General features: G+C 44.9%; 1 pseudogene; it reads right to left on the bottom strand.

Annotated features, from left to right (window-relative positions):
* Positions 1-69: 69 nt before the first annotated feature.
* Positions 70-6621, bottom strand: LOC123108057 (DNA (cytosine-5)-methyltransferase 1A-like; annotated as a pseudogene).
* Between the last annotated feature and the right edge of the window lie 9761 nt (positions 6622-16382).

Raw genomic sequence — 16382 nt, 5'->3', positions numbered from 1 at the left:
ACCTGTATTTTCTTCTCTTCACAACTTTGGGAAACAACAATAGATTTTGATGGTGGTAATTCTTGTACTTGTAAAGAACAGAAAACTGCATTCATTTATTCAATCATATAAACCTCTTGGTATTGTTTTACAGTTGCTGTTTACTAGGATTATGCCCCCAATTCCAAGAGTATGTTCCCTCTGTTTACTAAAGATTATGCCCCCACTCCTAAGAGCATGTTCCCTCCACCAACATCCTGATGTTTTTAATCCTCCTTACAACAGATGCACATAAAGATTCATGTGACCAGCCTGTAGTAACTTCAGAGTCAACTGTTCCCAGAATTTATATAGGGCCCAGTGATAAATTAAGTCCCACTTGGACCATGTCTTCAGTTAACTTAAGCGGCTTGGCATCGATGGCTTGCTTGAGCTTCCTCCCTAGCGCGTATGCAAGGGGAGGTGGTACCGCATTCCCGATCTGCCTGTGCTTGCTCCGGATGTTGCCAACGAAATGGTAGCCATCAGGGAAGCCCTGCATTCATGTCATGTTGTGGGATCAGATCAGAGTCTTCAACAAGATGGCAGCAGATCCGATTCATGGCAACCGTGCATTGGATTCTGATTTGCCTGTGCCTGCCCTGGAGGTTAAGCCAGACGGGAAACGAGGCAATTGCTCTTGCACATGCACAGAACTATGATCTGATTCTGATAAAATAGCTCAATCTACTCTAGTAGCATTGGTGGGAACAAAATCTACTGTCAACTAGCCAAGTGTAGTTGCCGAGGCACAAGTGGATGCATTACTGCATATACTACCCACTATGCAGTAGCAATTTCGAGAGTGTTGATAGGGATATCTGCAAGAGTACTTGCTTACCTGGGATCGCGCACATTCACGAACAGTGATGATCCTGTCCTGATCAGGGTGGAAGCACATGCCGACCCTGCCCATTGGCTGGGGATATGTCACTGATGTGGGGAAGTTGCCCTCCCAGTCCAGCCTCCCATACAGGCCTTTCCACTGATTGTTCCTCTTGGCTGTGTTGAGCAAGTACTTAGGGATCAGATCCACCGTTTTCCCTGTGGATAGCTTCACCTGTAGTATTCACATGATGAAAATTAGCTGCTAGTACATCACATGGTTGCTTACCAAGAATGTAGAGAGCAGCAGAGAATGTGAATAAGATGGCTGAAACTGAATGCTACCTTCTCATCTGGCAGGTCATGCCAATCACAGCCAGGGCGCTTTGGGATGTGCTTGCACCTAATGAGATTCACCTCGTTCATCTTTTTGGATATGTGGTCACTCAGCAAAAGCGTATCGCCTCGAATCTTCTTCTGGAACCAGGAGATGGGCTCGCCTCCGTACTACAGCACACAAGGGAGAAAGAAAATTCAGCTTGTACTGATCAAGAGCATTGACTGACACAAGAAATTCAGATTGTACGCACCTCTATTGTTGGGTTGCTGGCGCCATTCACCACCGGTGGTAGATCGCCGATTGTATCCCTGACTGTTATAGAGCGGAAAGGAGCTCCTCCAGCTGTGCTCCTGGCAGCAGCATAGTATTTACCTCCTGGCAGGTTTATTTTCAGCTCAGGGCTAGCGAAGACATGCATTGGTTCAGGCCAGTCAGGAAGAGTCTCCCAGGCGCGGTGGCCTAGATGAACGCCCTTTTCCTGGACTGCGCGACGCCATAGGCACCTGCCTCTAGAATGCAGAATCGAACCTAGGAACATGCAGACACGTTGAAAACATATGGAAGTTAAGGAAGGCCATAGCACAAATAGAGAAGAGCAAGCGTCAAGGACCTGGTACCCCACCTCCTGGAGCGATGCTAGTGTCAGTCTGAAGGTCTGGCCCATCTTAAATGAAACAAAGTTCCTGACGTTTTCCAAAAGGAAGAACCTTGGCCGGAAATACTCTGCGAAGGACAGGAATGCCAGAATCATCTCGCACTGAACCTTGCTCCATGGGCTCTGCTTGAATCTGTTCATCCAGGATAACCCCTGAGAAAAGATGCACAAAGAGCGTCAAGCAACAACGCAGAGGATTGACAAAACATGGAGCATTCATCTGGTGTATAGGTGAGGCATCTGACCTGGCATGGAGGACCACCATTGATGAATTCTACTTCACCGGGCATAGGGAGATTCTTAACCTTCTCATCTGGAAGTTTTGCTGCTCTCGCAGAAGCCTCGGAAGTGGAGAGGCAGTCATCAACATCGCCACACTTATCCATTATCGCCCTGAATATGAGAATAGTCAGAAATAAGTAATGGGTTTAGTGCATCCAAAGGGGGAAATGGGTTTTGCATACTTCAGAATTACATTGCAGTTCTCCACAAACACTGCTGCTTCAGGATGATTTTGAAGAAATGCTTGCCCAGCAGGTTCTTCATATTCGATTGCCCATTTTGTACATGAAGCGCCTGTACAGTTGAATGATCAGAAGGTATGTGGTGGCCAAGGTGCTCTGTCTACGAAAATGCACAAGCATCTTATGAAGAACATGCAAATGGAAAACACATTACCAGCTAGGTGCAGCCCTTCAGACAAACCTCCACAGCCAGCAAAAATATCAAGGGTTGCAAGACAGTTCTCTGGTGTTTCATCCTTGTGTTTATCCTAACCGGCTTGCTCATCGTCACAAATCTGCTTCCCTTTATTCTTTCTCGAAGCAGGCGCCTTCCTTGCCAGGGTGAGCTTAACATTGGTCGGTAGCTGGTTCATAGACAAGGCAAACTCAATCAAATATATGAAGAAGTTTGTCAACAAGATGAGATGAACACAAAATTAAATTTGGCAATATCATTCTGACCTGCTTGAGAGCTCCAGTGCGAGGATCATATAAATGTTCACAGTAAAAGGCGTGCTCAACTACTACTGGAAGATTTGAATTTGGAAGGTCATCCTTTGCTGTAACCTCACATTTTCCCTCTATCATCGCAACAGGCACACTAACTATATTTTCACTGTAGTACACCTGGATCAAACAACAAAGAAAACTACTCCCTCAGTTCCTAAATATTTGTCTTTCTAGAGGTTTCAACAAGTGACTACATACGGAGCAAAATGAGTGAATCTACACTCTAAAATATGTCTACATACATCCGTATGTGGTAACCATTTGAAATATCTAAAAAGACAAATATTTAGGAACGGAGGGAGTAGATTAAAGTCCAAGTGTAAAAAACAGAAAGTTAGGTGGAATCACAGGCACAATATGGTGGTAATGATGCACATCAAAAAATTTGGTAAACATAAGGCAGAGTGCCAAACCTCTCTGATATCTGAAGAGTAAGCTTTATCCGATGAAATATCATCAGGTCTGTATAGCCTTCTTACACTGACTTTTGTTGATTTCAGATTAGCTTTATGAGACCTTGAAGCACCATTGACACTCTGCAAACGACATACCACATAGGGCTTCAGGCCCACATTTCTTCCAGCCCGGTAGGTCCCACGGCCCTCGACTCGAGGGAAAAACTCGGGCCTGATATACAGGAAGTCATGAACATTGTATGTGACATTCTTGAGGACAAAGCTGGTCTCTGACAGTATTTTGAATTCATCACCAACCGCTACTCGCTCCTCACAGGAACTACAAGTGCCAGTTCCATTACCCATTTTCTCATAAGGGAGGGAGAAAAAGGCACCTTTCTCAGGACAGTATAGGCTTTTGCAGATATACTCCACCGGCAAACCTTTCTTCTTCCTATCCTCTGCATTGGCCTTCTCTGCCCTAATAGCTTCCAACTGGTCTTTTCTGCACTTGTGACCCCAGGGAATTAGCTGGAAGTTGACAGTAACTGATTCTCTCATGTCACCTACTTTGAACTGTAAACAGTCATTGGTAAAGAACACCTCTCTTTCGTTTGCGGCGTTGCCGAGGACAGTGTCCGAACCATTTTGCAGAACTCTTCCATGAATCATTTGTGTGCCATCATGTGTCTCATACATATACTCAACAGAACACATAATGGCTTCTCCTGAATCACCTTCCAATGTGACTGCCCCACCAACAGGAATACTTAGATCTCCAACTCTAACACTTCTGTACAGAGCTTCTCCAGCAGGTGTTTTTCCAACCATTTGACCTTCCCATTTTATTTCTTCACAAACATCTAATGATGTCACTCTAGACCTTGTTGGTGGCAAGGTCCTCGAAACATGTTCCTCGCCAACTTCAACCTCTCCTTCAGCATCATCTTCTTCATTTTCTTCCTGTTCCTCCTCAAATACCTTTTGCTCATCATTCTCACCCCCCTCCTTTGAATCCTCTGGGAAATGGGTTGTATAGTAATCACCCCATATCCTGCTGACCAACTTTGTGGTTGTCGCACGCATAAGATTTCGTTTTGATACTGGGGTCATTTTTGCAATTGGGTTCAGATTCCCTCCTCTCACAACTTGAGATTTCTTCTTCATTGCTAGCTTCGTGTGACCTCTTTCTTCCATCTTCTTGACAAGGCCTGTGATGAAGGCGCACCGTCGAATGTACTCATCTGGATAATTTGCGAACTGTTGAAGGATTATCTGTCCATGCACCACAACATATCTTTCAACAAGTGTTGCATCTTTTGAAATGAATGCATGGTGCCCTCTCTCAAATTCTGCTACTCTCTTGGTAACATCAGTGAAAGAAAGTTTTGAAGCACGAGTTTGTTCTTTTAAAATGGCAATGACACTAACAGCCAGTCTTGCTGTTTTAAGGACAGTGTCACACCATGGCGCATACTGCTTCGTTGGTTGGCGTAACTTGTACCTGAAATAATTTAAATTTTTATGCAAGTTAAGAGGAAGGTTTAATTGTGAGGGAATGCAAGATCCTAAGTAAAATGCAAAAGACATAAGATCGTAATTGCATGACAAGCTATTGATTGAACATGTGTGCCTGGAGTACAGAATTGATTCATGTTCTTGTCAACCTAACTGCCTCTGTTTCCTCCTCAATTCTGATTTCCTTGGGTGTGACAAGTGAATCTTCTTCAGATAAGTCAAATGCCTTCTCACTGAAATTCGAACGGGCAACTTCTCTTTTTGGTCTCTTGCAGCCAATGGCATTGTGACCAATATTGGTGGTAACATTGCTCTCCTCAATTATATTCTCATTTCTGCTTTTAGGCTTTGCTTGGTGCCTCTTTGTTCCTGAAAGCGATAAAAATGTTGGACACATTTTTGATAGAAATGTTAGACACATTTTTCAACAAATATTGGACAACGCTGAAAGAACTGAATGCAGTGCAAGTATATATATATATATATGCATCAGATGAATCCCATACATAAAATATTAAAATGGCGGTTTAACTACTGATTCTTTGATTGACCCAATATGATTATGCTCGCTTACTACACATAGTGGCCTTGTAAAATATATTGTTGAATGATTAGTTAAATGCATGAGTCGCAAATGTACCAATAAATAACAATGGTGTCCCAATCCATAGTTTCATATACTACACCGCACATCAAACTTATAAAAATAATAATATTATGACCGTTTATAATTTGCTAATATGGAGAAGTGCAATTTTGTGGAAACTATAGCATTTCCAGGAATAAGTTTATCTAAAATTTGGGAATCAAAATAGCAAGGTAAGCACATATACCAGCAGTACCAGTAGAATGTGGAGAGTTCGACATAATTCCCCTGTAAAGTTTAGAATCAAGTAGATGTGTCAATTAGATGTTTAGATAAATATAACAATCAAATTACAAAATCAAGAGTTTAGCGGTTACACCGCAAATCAACAATTTGTTAACACATTTTCAAACAAGGACATATTTGGCAGACCTAGACATGGTGAACGCAAAAAATGATGGGGTGGGGAGGGGGGTAAAAAACTTACCTGGCCGGTTCAATCTACAAATCTCCAGCAAGGCCAGATCACGAGTGACCACCACCGAAAGCAAGACTCCTGCACAACATAACAATTAGACTATTAGAAAAACATCCTAATTAGAAGTTCAGATGTGAAAACACAGATCTATGCAAACATAACTAGATGCACCATAAATCAAATAGAAGCACGCGCACCCAAATTCAAACTATGCAAATACAACTAGCGATGTCACCATAAATCGAGCGTAGAAGCTTCACCCAGATTCAAACCAAATAGGTGACGAGATGTCACCATGTATAAATCGAAAATAGAATCACAGTAAGCCGGATTCCAACCAAAAGGTGTGATGAAATGCAAGTACACAAAGCGATCAGAAGAAATAAAGCAACCAAGAGCAGATGGAGAAAAATGGAGAGAGGCGCCGATGCAACCTAGCTATTGGCAATTGGGCACACATGCTCCACACAAGAAAGCAAGATCTACAGATCTGCAAGAAGTATCCATCAACCATCCACGGAGTAATGGCGTTAATTACCTCGGTGGTGCAATCTACATCTCCACCAAGGGCAGACCACAGATCCACCACCAGGGTCGAAACTCTTGCACAACAAAACCATGGAATAGACCTTCAGAGAAGCATCCTAATCAAAATTCTAGATGCGGAAACATGGATCTATGCAAATACAACAAGATGTAACCATCATCACCTGGATTCAAACCAAACGAAAGGGGTGACGAGATGCAAGTAGAGAGAGTGATCGGAACGTATGAGTAGGCCAAGCAAGCAAGGGCAGATGGACGGAAATGGGGAGAGGTGCCGGTGACACGGCTCCACAGAAGAAAGGAAGATCAAGCCAAAAGTAAAAACACGATATAAACATGATCCTAGCACTGGCCGGTCGGTTGGCGATCATGATCCATCCAAGGCTAGGACAAAAGTATGGCGTCAGGACTAGAGTACACATGCACGTAAAGGAGGTAGATAACCACATGTAAAATCGGGGTGTGAAGAACCTCAGCAGGACGCGGACGAATCCCATCCATCTACACTCACCATGGAGGCGCGAACGTACGCGAGATCCTCGACGCCAAAACTCACGGGAAGAAAGATCGGAGAAAAACCAGACACAAGACGTGATTCCGGCCTCCCCTGCGTGGTCTCGGCTATCATTCATCCAAAGCAAAGTTCCGGACGGAAGCATGGCGTCGGGAGCACGTGAACAAGGTAGAAAACACCGGTGGCCGGTAGAGGACGCGGACGAAGCCCCTGGTCGAGCCTCACAAGGATCATCGGCAAAACGATCCACCGACCGGCTGGCTACACGTACGCACACCGCTAGATCCACGATCAAAAGTTTTGGAGAAATCGCGTGGCGTCAAAGGAGTACACGCCCACGCGATCGGCAAAGCAAACCAGAAACCAGGTCCTCAGCGAAACGTCCAGATCCCTCGCCACCAAAACCAAAACCAAACAACACGGCGAAGCAACCAAACAGAGACAAAAGACGGCGAGCAAGCACGCGCCGCACGCACGCGGTCATATGTATGTCTTACCGGGGCAGGCAGGCAGGCGAGGAAGGAGCCGGCCGGCTAGTCCCTCCGGCCACCGGCGAAGAGAGAGGAGAACGTGCGCGTCAGCGGGGGAGGAGGCGTCTCGTCTCGTCAGCTAGCTAGCCTCGCAGGTTCCGAAGCGAGCGACGAGAGAGAGAGAGAGAGAGAGAGAGAGAGAAGTGAGGATTGGAATGGAGGCGGGGTGGGGGCATAAATACAGGCGGCCGCGGTCTGGCTAGAGAGAGAAGTGGAAAGATGGCGCGGGTTTGGACTCTGGATTTTCGGGGCGGGAGCGAGGGCGATTTCCTCCGGGTAGGCTTGGGCTCGCGCTAGCTCGGGATCGACCTAAACTCCTTTCCCTTTTTGTTGTCACGCTGCGGGTTTCTTTCCTTCTATTGTTGGCGACCCACTCCCTCGTCTCCGTTCAAATGTGCCAGCTGCCCGTCGCTCGATCGAATACGAAAATGTGCCAGTGCTGCGCATTTACGAGGAAAAAACCCTATGGTATATTTGGGAAATGATTATGGCAATACGAAAATGATTGCTTTTTGTTCGCGCGCTGTCGTGTGAACATCTGGACCCTCTCTTCTTCCTTGCGTCGGCTGGCTCCCCAACTACCACAACCGCCAACCTCAGAGCCGCCACTTCCTTGCATGAAATGGCCCTTCCGCGTTGCTGAGCGAGGCAACCCCCCCCCCCTCCTCCCCGTCCCGCGGTGGCCGGATCAGGTGTTTATCATTTTGCTAAAGATAATATCCATGGAGCCAATTTTTTTTGCCACATCCACATGGTACTCATAGCTTGAAAGCCGTGTCTGTTAACTTGAACTAAAAATTCACAAGTCATGTAGACTGAAAACTAAGGTTTGGATTTGGAACTTCATAGAGTTTCTAGACGACGATGTTAGTTGGAAGAAAACCATGACACTGATAGCGCAATGCGTTGCAACATATCAATACAAGGGCAACCACACAACATGTGGCATAGCCACTTCTATGGTATTTTACTCTTTCATGTCTTATTGTTTTGCTCCAAATGTCAATTTCAGGTGGTGGAAACATTTTCCATGCGATGCCATTGTTACCAATGATGAATACACGCCAGACCGTAAGCAAGAATCATACATATATACTTTTTTAAACATCTTAGGTGGGTGTGTGTCTTGGGGGGGGGGGGGGTGCAGAAACTTCCCACCTGAACATTTATTACCGACAAATGTAATTTGGCAAGATAAGTTGCATAATGCAGGGGTGGAGCAATGGCCGGTATTATCAGCCCCACCTCTCACATACACACATCAAGCTGAGCCAGAGCACATGACATAAGAAGAAAAGAAGATCAAAATGAGAGGGAAGGTTGGCAACAGGAGCCACCCGAAATCCTCGACACCAACAACCTCAAGAAAACGACACCTAAAGCCTGAATAGGTAAGCAGTCAACGCCGTCAAAAGACCTACTCAACCGAGACCACATTGCAGACATCGGTATGTTGCCAACGTCGTTGAACCGCATCACAAAGCCAAGACGAAGCAACTAGTGAACTCACGAAGTAGACGAGTAGATACACCACCTCGACGACTCGGAGCCATGACCCAATAAGGATCACTAACGACTAGATTCTGTTATGCACTATGGGGCAATTGTGGAAAAGTCTCATAGTAAGTAATATATTGTGTTACACAATAATTGCAAAAATAGAAAAAAACATAGCAGTGGCGGGCATAATCTAGGGCCCACCACTGGTACCGCTTGCGTTCTAATTGGCCAATCCAATATCCCACGGATTGATAAGGTGGCTATCATCCAACCATCCACACCCAACATGCACGCACAGATTGTCACCGTCAATCCCTTCTCCTATCTCCCCGTTATCCTTTCCCTTCTCCTCTCTCTCTCCCTCCCTCCCTCCCTCCCTCTCTCTCCCTCCCTCTCTCTCTCCCTCTCTCTCTCTCTCTCTCTCTCTCGTCATTGAACAAGCATGGTGGATCCAGCGGGCATGTCGGGGGATCCGGCGGGGTGGTGGATCTAGCGGGCGCAACGCTCACAATGACGGATCTAGTCGGCTCGTGGCGGCGAAACCAACAGACGTACGTGTGTGCGGCGGTGGATCCAACGTGCGTGGGGTGGACCACCGCTGCTGCGCCGCCGGCTGGCACATCTATTTTTTATTTTATAGAATTATACCAGTGAAGGGTAAATATTTACGCCCGCCATTGGTAGTGTATGCCATCAGTGGTCATTACTAGTGGTGGGCGCTAGGTAATATCCGCCACTGCTAGGTCTTTACCACTGGAATGCCATGTTAGTGGTGGGGGTGGCCCTAAGAGCCTTGCCCGGCACTGCTGGGCTTTTGGTGCACGCCACTGGTAGCCATTCCCGCGGAAGTGTGGCTCGGGAATAGACGAAAGCTATGCTATAGTGGTCTCCGAAGACACTGGAGTAGATGGCGGTGACCAGCTTGACGCGGTGGAGCTCCTAGTGGCAGCGGTTACCCTTGGGGGCGACGCAGTTGATGGCCGGGGCTCGTCGAAGTTGGGCGTGGTGGAGGGTTTCCTTGGGTGCGAATGCATCACTGGATTGTGTGCTCTCCTAGTCGTGCAAAATGGTTAAACCGGCGCGGTGGTGCACGACAATGCCAAGATTTGAATTAGGAAGGTCATCCTTTGTTGTAACCTCACAATTTCCCTCTATTATCGCAACATGCATACTCACTATATCTTCAATGTAGTATACCGGGATTGGAACAAAAAAAGAAAATTAAGATTAAAGACAAAATTTATAAAACACAAAATGAGGAATCAAAGGTGTATGATGGCATCGATAAAGATGAACAAATGTATTAAACATATGGCAAAGTGACAAACCTCTCTGATGTCTGAAAAGTATGCTTTCTCTAATGAAATTTCATCGGGCCTTGATACGTCCATTTTGCATCATGTTTTCCTACTGTTATTTATAATATTTTTATGCTTTATAACACTTTATGGAGTAATTCTAATGCCTTTTCTCTCACAATATGCAAGGTTTACATAAAGAGGGAGAATACCGGCAGTTGAAATTCTGGACCTGAAAAAGCTATATCAGAGATACCTATTCTGCACATCTCCAAATGAGCTGAAATTTTATGGAGAATTATTTTGGAATATATAATAAATATTGGAGAGAAGAACTACCAGAGGGGGGCAGCCAGGTGGCCACAAGACACCAGGGCGCTCCAGACCCTCCAGGCACGCTCTAGTGGGTAGTGGGCACCCTGGCCCACCTTCGATGCCCATCTTCTGGTATATAAGGTCTTTTGACCTAGAAAAAAAAGAAGATGACTTTTGGGACGGAGCGCCTTTATCGAGGCAGAACTAGGGCAGGAGCACTTTTGTCCTCCGGCGGAGCGATTTCGCCAAGGGAACTTCCCTCCCGGAGGGGGAAATTGAAGCCATCGTCATCACCAACAACCCTCTCATCTTTGGGAGGCCAATATTCATCAACATCTTCAACAACACCATCTCATCTCAAACCCTACTTCATCTCTCGTGTTCAATCTTTATACCGGAACCTCAGATTGGTACATGTGGGTGACTAGTGTTGATTGCATCTTGTAGTTGATGCTATATGGTTTATTTGGTGGAAGATTATATGTTCAGATTCATTATGCTATTTAATATCCCTCTGATCTTGAGCATGGATATTATTTGTGAGTAGTTGCCCTTGTTCTTGAGGACACGGGAGAAGACATGTTGCAAGTAATCACGTGAATTTGATATTTGTTCGATATTTTGATGATATATAATCCCTCCGCCCCAAAATAAGTGTCTTAGCTTTAGTACAACTTTGAACTAACTTATTTTGAGACCGAGGGAGTATTTTGTGGTTCCCTTAGTGGTGTTATGTGAACGTCTACTACATGACACTTCACCATCTTTGGGCCTAACAGAAGGCATTGTGTAGTAGTTATTAGATGATGGATTGCTAGAGTGATAGAAGCTTAAACCCTAGTTTATGCGCTATTCCGTAAGAGACTGATTTGGATCCTTCACTACTGCAGGATGCTGCTAATGCGACACTACGATCAGAGACCCTTCGACGAAACTGTGTGCAATGCAATAATCGCAAACATTTATGATGACAGATGCATCAAACACGGTTCAGATTTTAATTGCGTGTGCGATGCAGGGCATACAGTTCAGTTCAATTATCTGTTTGCGATGAGGAGGAACAAAAAAAACGGGCAGCCAGATGAAGGTGTGTGCGATATACAACATACAGTTCACTCGGATGAACTGTTTGTGATAATGAGTAACAACAGAAACGGGCAGCTAGATAAAGGTGTGTGCGACTGAGGGCATGCACTTCAGAAGTATTAATTGTTTGCGATTAGGCAACAAAACAAAAATGGCCAGCCAGATCAAAGTGTCTGCAATTGATGGCATACACTTCACACGGATGAACCGTTTGCGATTAGACACAACAAACAAAAACAGTTAGACAGATCAACATGTGTGCGCTAGATGGGCACCCATTCTATTTAAAAGAAGCATGCACGATGATAATAACGAGCGCACACGGTTGTTGGAACAAGACATGTGCTGACGTTGCCTATTGCGGTGCACCCTATGGTCCAAACGCCACGTACGCGACCGAGAAAACATGCCCATGTTACGCCTTCCGGGAATACTACCGCACTTAGAACCGTCAATAAATTTTGAGCCCGCGTCCCGTCACATTCCAAATTACTACCACACTATATTTAATTGGAAACCTGTTCACACCGATCAAAACCTAAACGGTTTCCCACTTAGGAGCGTATTAGTACTCGGTTATAAATACTAGTACTCCAAGATGACTGCACATTCCTCCTCAACTCCTTATCCACAAAAACAAACAAGTCATTCATCATCGTCCCCTTGCGCCTGCCATGGCCAGCATGAGTTCTGGGTCGAGAGATTGTCACCAGGGAGAGGCGAGCATGGAAGCGGAAGCACGAAAGATGTCCCGCCTCGTCGCGAAAGTAGCCGACATGTCCCACCGCGCGGCCGTAGAAGCACAGAGGCCCCGTCGCGCCACCAAAGCAGCATGGAGGTCCCGCTGCGCCGTCGATGCAGCAATCTGGTCCGGCCGCGCCACGAAAACAGAAGAGATGTCCCGCCGCACCGCGAATGCAACAGAGATGTCTCGCCGCGCTGCGGCGGCCTGGGAAAATGTCTCGCGGGCGGCGACGACTCTTACAGGCGCATGCATGTGATCGTCCATAGCCAGATGGATCAGATCTTCGGCTGGGCGGGGGTGTAGGACGACATGAAAGCCTCGTTTGAATAGGCTGTCGGCATCATCCGACAACTACGGGGGGGGGGGGGGGGGGGGGGGCAATGCGAAGCTCCAGGCCGGAAGGGCGAAGCAGGCGGAGGAGACCGCTGCCTTGTTGAAGAGGACGGGCATCACCGTTAAGAAACTTATGGACGAGAATGCCATGCTCCGCATTGAGTGCGAAAGGCTGGTGTAGGAATCCGTGGATGCTGCCAAGCACCATGGTAAAGACATGAAACTGATGAAAGAGATCACCGCTGCTTGCTGCAAGAACTAATCTCCGCGACCTGCAGTGCATCAAGAAAGTAGAGATCAACGAGCCAAATCGTTGTATGCGTCTTCCTTCTTCTTTTTCCCTTGTGTATTTCGGGCATAGCCGCATGTGACTTTTTTAATTATCTTCCTAATTATGTAAGACAATTGTTATGCACTGTCATCGTCCTTATATTCATCAGTCTTGCTATAAGTCGCATTCGATGCTATATAGGTCCGTCAGATCTTACATCACACTACAAAAAAATACACTTATGTGATGATACGTGTTTGTCATAGTAGGTCACGTTTTTTGTCATGCATATACATCCACGACGATTTTATGACATAATCAAGATAGTCATACCTGTGCTATTGTAGAAGTGTTCCATGACATTACCAAAATTATTATCACAGAAGTGTCCACTTCCATGATGATAAATCGCACGTCATAAAAGTGCTTTCGTTAAGAGTAACCGACACGTGGCATCCACCGTAACGGGTCGTCGCTAACCTATTAGGTTCCGATTTGGATCCGATAACCCGTGAACAACCTAGACCAATGGGGATTTTCCACGTGTAAAATTCTCATTCGCCGGCAGATCCATGTGTCGGCCCGACGTTCGGACAGTTGTCATCCAGCGAATGGACGGAACACGCCTATGATACGTCGACACATATCTCGGCCCAATAGTGGCTCATTCAGGTTAAAAGGCTAGGCCTGTCAAAATAAGCGGGCCGACCCATTAGCGGCCTACTTGAGTCAGGCCCATTCATAAGTACGACCCATACAAATTACACAGAATCGGCCCATCAAAGGACCATTATAGATTTGACAATTTCGAGCCCATCATCAGTTTCAACCCATTAACGACCTGCTACGTCTTTGGGCCCAATTACGGCCCGAGCTTCTTTCGGCCTGTTAGCAGCCCAACGTCAGTTCCAGCCCGTTAACAGCCCGAAACGTCTTTCGGCCTTTTCCCGACCCATTCTGCAATTGGGCCAATTCAAGCCCATTGTGACTTTAGGCCTGTCCTCAGCCCATTCGGTAAATGGGCCAATTGCTAGCCCATTTTGTCTTTCAGCTTGTTAATGGCCTGCACAATAGTTGGGCCTTTGACATTGGGTCCATTAGGGGCCCATGTTCCGCAGGGCAAAATTTCAGCCCAATGCGACTTTCAGCCTGTCAAAAGCATAGTTTGCAAATTGGGCCTCCTCTAGCCCATAACCCTTTCGGCCTCTTACCGGCCCGTAAAGTAAAAGGGCCGAGACATAATTGACATTTATTTCGGCCTGCTAGAGGCCCGCGTGCCATTTCCATTTATATGATCCTATCGAGCTTTTGGCCTGTTAATGGCCTGCTAAGAGCCGTTGTTACGATGGGCCACATCATTTGTGATCCACTAAATATTATTTTGACCAGCCCAATTAAGACCCACTTTGACTACACATGTTTTTTCATTTATATGGTGTCCAGGAAATGTTCGGGCGTGTTGGCCCCCGTTTCAACGATATAGCATATTCAAAGAATTATCCTACTCTATACTATCACCTCTAAAAAACATACACTATACAATAAAAATACTAAGGCATAGAAACGTAGAATAATCCTACACTATACAATAGAGAAATTACAGCCGAATATACCCTTTGGGCATTATAGTTTGGCACCAGTGATAATAAAGCGTACACAAATAGCAAATTACATACACTGAACAAATAAAGCTCATACATCATGGACACGCATCAACAGAACTTACCATTTGAACTATAATATCTTTAGAAAATAGGATTGGCCGGATTCAGATAGCACAAATTTTAGTCTACAAAATCTCCAATTCCTTCATGGTTACCTCAGTGTCTCGTTTCCTTTTTTTGACTCCGGCATCTAATACCTGCAAGTGCAGTCTCAACTTGTTGATTGCACGTTGAGAATCATGTACATGTTGTCTTGCCACCTCTAGTTGATGCTCAAGAACATCAGTACATTCCAATTCCAAACCATAATCATTTGGTAACGACCATGCCGCACTGCTCACAGATCTTTGTGTTGATGTCACTTCATCCTAAAATGTTTCTGTAAGTACACATGACCAGGGCAAAAATATAGTTACAACACTGAAGCGAGCAAGACAGACTATTTTCTACATGGCAAAACAGGACTAACAATAATGTTACACGTCATAAAGCATAAGCAGGTGATATTTTAAAAATTATAAAAATGGTAGTCTATGCAGCCCGCATACAGAAATCTCTGTTAGCTCACCAGAGGAGCATGATATTGGGGCCAAATCCAAAACACAGACATGTTACAAATTTAGACATCACGTTGCGTATAAGTAAGCAAGCAGTTGGCCATTCTGTAGGTCAATTAAAGTCTTAGGGAGCATAATGAACAACAGAGGGATTCATACAAACCTACTACAGCAAGCAAAACTTTGCAATCATTAGTCTAGTATAAACTAGATATTGAGTCTCATGCAGTAATAGTTGGTTAATAGACTTCAAAGCTTTTGGCACACTTTGCCAGGGTAATTAAATTGTAAAGCCTTTAATTATGTCAACTAATAGTTATACAAGTACCCAACATCAGACATCATTGTTTGGGCATCTCATTAGGACAAATAAAGCAATTGAAAAGAGCAATTTAACTATACCTGAAACAAACAAACAATTGAACTGTTGAGTTGGATACAATGACTTACCTTAACTGGTTGAATAGGCTCAGCGATGCTCCTCCTTCTCTTGCAAGGCTCCTTCCTAACATCTTTTACTTTGAAATCCTCAATCTTATCTTCATTGCACCCCCTCTGCAAGGTGACACAAACTAGTTACTCGTCTCCTTGGAAGATAAATATGCATGCTTTCCAGTCTGTGAACAACACAAAAGGATGAAATTATAACAAAACAAGACCACATAATGAAACATGCCAAATCTCTTGCACACAATGAAATGAGCATTTACTATGTGTGTACTTTGTAAAAACTAGGCATACCTTTGAACTGGATCTCCAGGTACTCTTGGAAAGCCTACTTTAGTGTACAGCCAAATCTTTATGTCACCTATGACTTAGACAAGCCCCCACTACATCAACCCCTAGTATTTAAATCATTGACAAGCTCTGTTAGAGTGTTAGGTCAAGAATAGGAAGTAATCAAAGCAAACAGTCCTAGTATGGCTGGCTGATACAAACAAGCAATTGAACAAATATGTGAACAAATCTTACATATCAAGAAAAAAGCAAAGAAGGAGGCTTAAAGACCATCACTTGACTGACCAGATTTTAGGGGCATTTAAACATCATGTGCAACGTATGAACTACCATAAACATTGCATATTACAGATTCTACAATGGAATGCACATGTATTAGGTTATGCCATGTATGATGATGCCTAAATGTACACTATAGCACGCCGGAGTGATTCATCATTGCACACACAATTGAATT

This window comes from Triticum aestivum, chromosome 5A (genome assembly GCF_018294505.1).
Source record: "Triticum aestivum cultivar Chinese Spring chromosome 5A, IWGSC CS RefSeq v2.1, whole genome shotgun sequence".
NCBI lineage: Eukaryota > Viridiplantae > Streptophyta > Magnoliopsida > Poales > Poaceae > Triticum > Triticum aestivum.
The sequence above is the reverse complement of the archived record's forward strand: the minus strand, read 5'-3'. Positions and strand labels throughout refer to the sequence as shown.